The 7,500-nt window shown below is 35.1% G+C and overlaps 1 protein-coding gene across 1 annotated transcript in view; it reads right to left on the reverse strand.

The window, feature by feature from the left end:
- LOC106874406 (protein Wnt-4) overlaps window positions 1-7,500 on the reverse strand; it is a 289,605-nt gene that overhangs the window by 1,335 nt on the left and 280,770 nt on the right. The gene's annotated exons all lie outside the window — the stretch shown is intronic.

Genomic DNA, 7,500 nt, shown 5'->3' on the forward strand with positions numbered 1-7,500 from the left:
TTATCTTTTATATATATATATATATATATATATATATATATATACTTATGTTAAAATTCCCAAAAAATATAGAGAGAAATTAATACATTAAAAATATACATATAAAAATATCTAAATATATAGATAGGTACATTAAAAATAAATTGAAAAATTAAATACATATATCGGTCGACTTATAGATTATAAAACGAAATCATAAAAAGAGATAAGAGTCTATAAGATACAAAGTTTAGGTGTTAATAATCCAGTTAATAATCTTACAGACGTTTCTGGGGGTCCGGTTATCCAGTCATATATAAGATAAGGCCCCCACCCCCCAGAAACGGTCGTAGGACTATCAACTGGATAATTAACACCCAAGCTCTGTATCACACTGACTGTTATCTCTTTTTATGATTTCGTTTTATAATCTGTAAGTCGACCTATATTTTTAATGTATATATCTATATATTAATATATTTTTATATGTATATGTTTAATGTATTGGTTACTGTATATATTTTTAATATGTTTGATGTATTAAATATACTTTTAGAGAAATTCATGCATGTTGGGTCTGGGTCTCAATGAATGTATATGTGAACTTGATTTGTCTAACATTGATTCTTATTTCTACATTATTCTACCGCCTTAGGTTTCTTGAGCGCTTCAAAGTGAAGTCTATGCATGGAGAAAAATGTTTTCCTTATATGTATATATATATATATATATATATATATATATATATATATATATATATATATATTATTTTGTTTAAAAGAGTTCCAACTCTGTCTGTTTTTTATGTTTTATTTATATTCTTGTAAAATTAATGTGGGATATAGAATATGGAATATACAATATATAATATAAAAATGGATGGTACAATGAAATAAAGTATTGAATGTCTTATTGAATATATGGAATATGTCTTATTGAATAGATGATGAAATACCACAAGGTATAGAAAATACGTATTCGCCTTTATATATTTAATCCTTTATATTGAACACTCAATATTTCATCTATTCAATAAGACATTCAATACTTTATTTCATTGTACCATCCATTTTTATATTATATATTGTATATTCCATATTCTATATCCCACATTAATTTCACAAGAATATAAATAAAACATAAAAAACAGACAGAGTTGGAACTCTTTTAAACAAAATAATATATTCCTCTATACACAATCATACAAAACCCCTTTTTTTGTATTTATTTTTACTCACATATATATATATATATATATATATATATAGATATATATATATTATCGAGCGCACATACTCAAAGTATGTGTTTTGTTTGTTCGGCGCTTCGTTGCCGGGTAGCTCTTGGGGACGACTCCTTTATAACGCTGGGTGTTAAAACATCTGAAAGTCTTAGACAGGCGAGACTGCTTTCCTCCAATCCCATTCAGGAATGATGGATAGCGATATTCCGCCATACCTGAACCAAATTGGGACGAATCGAATCGCCAGTCTACGACTATATATAAGTGATGTAAAAGTTATCTGCTGATATGTCACAATGGTGCATACATAAAATTAAATTCAATAATGAATTAAAGCAATTATCGAACATAGTTGAATGAAATAGCGTATCTTAGGCTCTTTATTATTGGAGACCTGAAAGCATATCTTGTTTATGTATCTTTGAGATAATTTTTCGGTTTTCTACTGAATTTAAAGAGATAAACAATTATAGTAAAAATCTGTCCATAGCAATTACTGTTCATAAATTAACGATCACTCTACGTAAATTAAGATCACTTTCCATAAATTAATGATCATTCAGCATAAATTAACGATCACTCTGCATAAATTAACGAATTGTTCTGTATAGGCTATAAATTAACGAATCATGCTTAAATTTACGATCACTCTGCATAAATGTACGGATTAAATTAACCCGCTAGACTTCAGCGTTGACCAGCCTATTAATTTTCTTTTTAATAGAACTACATGAAACATATTTTATTAATCGTAATTATAAAGCTTTTATCACTGTTTTTTGAAAAGTACAAAAAAAAAAAAAGAAACGAAACTGGGTATTTATCTCTACTGAGATTTGTAGCTCCAAAGTTATAAAAAGTGACTTTTTAAAGCGGATTACTTTAGATAGAAGGGGGAAAATTGCTTAAAACAAGTTTTGAAAGTGATACAGTTTTAGGTTTTAATGAAACTTATTTAATTTGGTTGCATTGATTGATAGTTTTATAATAGAAATTCAGTTATCTTTGGTGCAGTAAAGCTGGTGTGTGTCTCGATTACTTTTGCCTCTGCTACTACTATTGCTACTAATACTGCTGCTATTACTACTCTATGTCAAGTATGTTAGGGTGAGTGGCGATATAATTGTTGTTGCTACTGCGTTACTGGTATCTACAAAAACATGCATCTTGCGTCAATTTATTTTTTACTCCAGTCAAAGAGGGGCGGTGCTTATATCTTGTATAGGCCACAACTTCTACATTTTGTGAATTCGATTTGATTGAGGTCCAGTTTCAACTCCTCTAGATGAATGTGTGTGGAAACATGGGCAGGGAATTTCAGTGAGATTCGGTTTTATTCTGAAAGCCATTATTATTATTACAATAAAAACAATGAATTTATGAAGTACATAATAACACCCGAACATTACACCAGACAATTTTGTCACACCCAGAATCTCCCTACCTGCACACATACAAATCGTTCAAACAACACAAAACACATACACACACTTAAAAATCCAATTCCCACAGGAAATTGGAGATTTTCGAGAGAATATCACCTAGAGAATTCTTGGTGATTTACTGTTGGAAACACCCCAAGCCAACAGGAGGGACGGGCAATCCGCCCCGCCAAACAAAACCAAGTAAGTTTTCCTTTTCTTTTCTTTCCTTTTTCCGACAACATGGTTGTGGACAGAATAGGCAGCCTGGAGTCGCCTTGGAATCGGGGTCACCTACTAAACGACCTCAAAGCACTGAATGTGGACGTGGTGGCCATTAGTGAAACCAGAATTTCCGACTCACGAGACTTCCGACCCATTTTCGGTGACTGTGTGGTGTATACATCTCCAAGTCGCCCGGGAGCGAGAGGCGAAGTCGTCGTGATGGTTCGGAAAAATCTGGATCTTGCAATAAGGACGATCTTCCTGGATCCAAAAGGTAAGTCGATGGTCTTGGATGTGATAGGCAGCGAATGACATACTTCCAGGCTAGTTTCCGACTATGCTCCAACAGGGGCAGGACGACCAGATTTCTTCAGACGTCTGAAAACGTTACTGGGAACGTCCTGCTCTTTAGTGTTAGTGGGGGGATTGGAATGGAATTTTAAATGTAAGGTGGGACTGTGTAGGTTTAGCAGATAGGAGAGGAGGGTGTAAAAGCCTCGCAAATCTGCTCAGACGATTCCAACTGTCTGACAGGTATCGACTGGATTTTCCGGATGTGCCAGTGTGAACCTGATCAAACCGCATCGGGTCATCCAAATCGTATCTAGATAGGGTATTCTGTAGAGTAGCAGATAAGGATAGCATAGGTTGTGCAAAGTTTAAAGTAGTCGATTACACAAACCACGAATTCGTGATTTGTACAGTCGACCTAGATAGGCTTCATAGACAGGGACCTGGTTATTGGAAGCTGAACACGTCGTTGCCGGCGCGTAAAGATTTCAGTGACCGGATTAGTGAACTAGTTAAGAGGCCTTGACGGGGGAAATAATCAACAATAACTGGTTTGTCGCCCTGAAAAGGGCGATTAGAATAGAATCGTAAGGTTTAGCCAAGGGTTAAAAGTAGAAAGAAATAGAGCAGAGGCAGGGCTAGTCAAAAAGTTAGATGACGCTTTTACAAACGGCATCGCGACAGACATGCTCGCAGCGAGATTGGCACTCAACCAATTCTTCAACGGAAAACACGAAGGCTGCGTTGTCAGAGCTAAGGCACGAGCACTTAGACACGAAGGGACGAAAGCCGTTCAATGGGCCCGAGTGGCAGATGCACAGCGTGACAATAAATCCACAATCCGATCTTTGCCGGACCACGACGGGCAAATGACAACTGATCCGAGACAGATGTGTGCGGCCTTTCAGCGGCGCTTCGCTCAACTGTTCGGGAGCAGCGGTGATCCAGGTCGCAGGATGGATTTCACGTCCTACCTCGACGGACTGCCGCGGCTCTCGGCGACGGAGCGCTGCGAAAGACAACAGCCTTTGAAATATGGGAAGTAATGGCTAGCTGCACGAGGAGTAAATAGCCTTGTTTGGATGATCTGCACTATGAGCTTTACGCTTACATGCCAGGCTTGTTCGGTGACCTCGTCGTAAACGTTTACGGCAGCTGGCAACAGAATGGGATAATTCCCTGTTTTGTGAGCCGAGGAGCGATGGCCATGGGTTGTAAAAAATTAATTGATGAAAAATTAATTGCAATATATTGGTCCAGTTAATTGATTGGAGTCGTCCTGCCAATTAAATAATTGACTGCTATCATATCAGTTAATTGCAACATTGCGAGCGAAAGTTTTTCAAATGGCTCATACTTCATTCAACGTTCAAATGGAAAATACAGCGTTCTATTATTATTTGAGGTATTGTGTTGGCGCTTTGTTCTGACTGCTGAGAATGATTCACACATTTTGTAGTGTTTAGGAATTGACTATTGTGTATGCTGTCAAATAATCGCTGCCGAGAATGATTCACACATTCTGTCTTCAAGTCATTAAATCGTAACTTCGCTTGCAACACGGTTGTATCTTGAATTCCGCTCCAACATATTAACTGAATCAGACTCTCATCAGTTGAGTGGCGAAATATCTTCTATTTTAAACTGTGACGAAATACCTTTTATTTTAAACTAACCCATGCCTCGTGAAAACGAGCAAATCGTCAGAAAATATTTTAACCAAACTGACAGTGAACATGTATGGAAATGTAAGTGTGGAAAAATTTTGACCCGGAAAAAAGGAACTGGATGGATAAATCTTATGAATTATATAAAAAAAACCCAGCATCCAAAGAATTCTACAACACAAGCAACTGGACAACCATCTTTATCAAGTTTTCTTTCACCAAGAAGTTGTTTGGTCAGTCGTTTGGCCTTAAATGTTTCTGGTTGGATTGAGTGGGTATGTGTTGGTTTAAAACCATTTTCCTTTACTAAAGACCCACTGACTCGCAAGTACACAAACTTGGAAAGTATAACAAATGTGATCTTAAAGAAATACACGGAGAAACTTACTCAAGAAGTGGAAAAGAAAATATCTGATGAACTTCCATGTAAATTTTCGTTGATGATCGACGGTTGGAATAAGGGTTCGACGCATTTGATTGGACTTTTTGCATCTTATTCGTGCAATTATCAAAATGACTATTGTGATGTTTTGCAGGTATTTTCGTCAATGGAAAGTAAAACATCATTCATTAATATTATTTATATTATCATATGATCGAACGCCACGCATCCGTTTCCAAGTAAGTTTTATCTTAATAATTATTACTGCGCACTCTACTACTATTACTATCACTTCCCTGTCTATCTCTCTCCCTCTCTTGTTCGTCATCCTTTCTGTTTTTCTCTCCCAACCCTTCCCTAGTCTTCTCTTCCTTTCACCGTTCCCTCTCTCTCACTCCTCCTCCTTGACCCTCTCGTCGCTGACACGTGACGAAAAGGATACCTTCTTTCTATTTCCTGCCTTCCCATAGAGAAGACATGATTTTTTTTGTCTCTCACTCACATCTAACTAGCGTTCAAAATAATAATTTTTCTATCGTCTTGGCCTAACAACCCTTACCGTTTATTTTCACTGTCTTATCTTGTTTTTACTGTCTTTTACTATCTTGTTCTCAATGTCCTGTTCTTGTTTACACTTTCACCCTCCACAAAAAATTCAAAATTTTATTTAATTTGCTTTGCGGGAAGACTGTTCCAACGAAGTCGCCTTCGAAACGCGGAGTAGATGGAACAGGGACAACTGATGAAGGGAAATATTCTTTATGTTGCATGTCTCGTTTCTCTGTTTGTTTTTTTCGTTGTTCGAAAAAAAATTCGTTTTCTTTCTTCGTCTTTATCTTTTCGTTTCTCATTGTGTTTACGTTTTTTGTGATGTCCTGTACCCATATATGCATAGATGTAGGTATGTAGCTATGCACATATATGTATGGATATATGCGTATATAGATGTAGGTATGTACATATATGTATGGATATATGCATATATTTATATATTATTTATATTATGTATATATATATATATATATATATATATATATATATATATATATATATATAATTATTACAAATTAAAAGGGTAAAGGATTATCAATTTATTAATTAATAAATCAATTAACAATTAACAATTTTTACCAAGCCCATCGGTATGAAAGCACCATTATTGGTGGAGAACTTATTTAAAAGCTCATATATATTTATAAATATAATTAAGGGATCAGCAAATATTTGCTTCGCCATATCTGTGGGATTCTCAGCTTTTTTAGCTGCTATTTCTGAACTTCGGTATATGGTGAAGCAAATATTTGCTGATCCCTTAATTATATTTATATATATATATATATATATATATATATATATATATATATATATATTTATATATATATATATATATGTATGTATATATGTATGTATGAATGCATGTATGTATGAATGCGTGTATGTATGTATGTATGTATGCATACATGTATGCATGCATGTTCTTTGTCCTTTCATGATGGAGTACAAGTTTATTTGGAAAATCGAAGAGAACGTAGGCCCAAAACAGAAAAATATATAAAAAGATTAAGAAACACTGCAACAAATAGTGACAACGGAACCTTATGAAGCCGTATTAATTTACAAATCATCAACTCAGCCATTAATAAACACACCTGCATTATTCTTCAAACTTTTAAAAGAAAATTACTTTCATGTCATTTGAAACCTTCATATCAGTCATCGTCTTCATTGAAGTTTATCGCCAGTGTCGAATTCAGAGAAAGGCCAAGTGGCGGAGGTGCTTTTTCTTGCAAGTTTTAGCTGCCTTTCTTACTAAGACTTCCATTGAAAATGTGATAATGTACTGAGGTGATTAATTCTTTTCCTTTTCTGTTGGAGTGTTAGTAAAGTAGAGGTGATATGTATCCTCCCTGTTCGTTGGTAAATATTTCAGTACATATGTATGTATGCATGTATGTATGTATGTATGTATATTATTGTGTCTGGGGGGAGTCATTCTCTTTTAGTGCCTTATTACTTAACACACTCACCGGTTCGATTTCCACTCATTTACTTATTTATTTTTTCTAGATATATATCTCGTATCCGAGAATTTATTATTTCTTTTTGCTGAACGCTTTCTTTATGATGATGACGCTGATGACTCTGTAGAGCAATTTTTACAAAGAAGAGTCGATGGCATTGACTGCATGATAATGTTGGTGGAGGATGAATTTGATTTTGTCGAGCTTTTCTCCCCTGTCCTTTGAATTCTTCCTTTTCTCTTCTGGTGGCTTCGAAGGTTTTGGTTCCGAT

The sequence above is a fragment of the Octopus bimaculoides genome, chromosome 9 (genome assembly GCF_046866305.1).
Source record: "Octopus bimaculoides isolate indiv1 chromosome 9, ASM4686630v1, whole genome shotgun sequence".
NCBI classification, from domain to species: domain Eukaryota; kingdom Metazoa; phylum Mollusca; class Cephalopoda; order Octopoda; family Octopodidae; genus Octopus; species Octopus bimaculoides.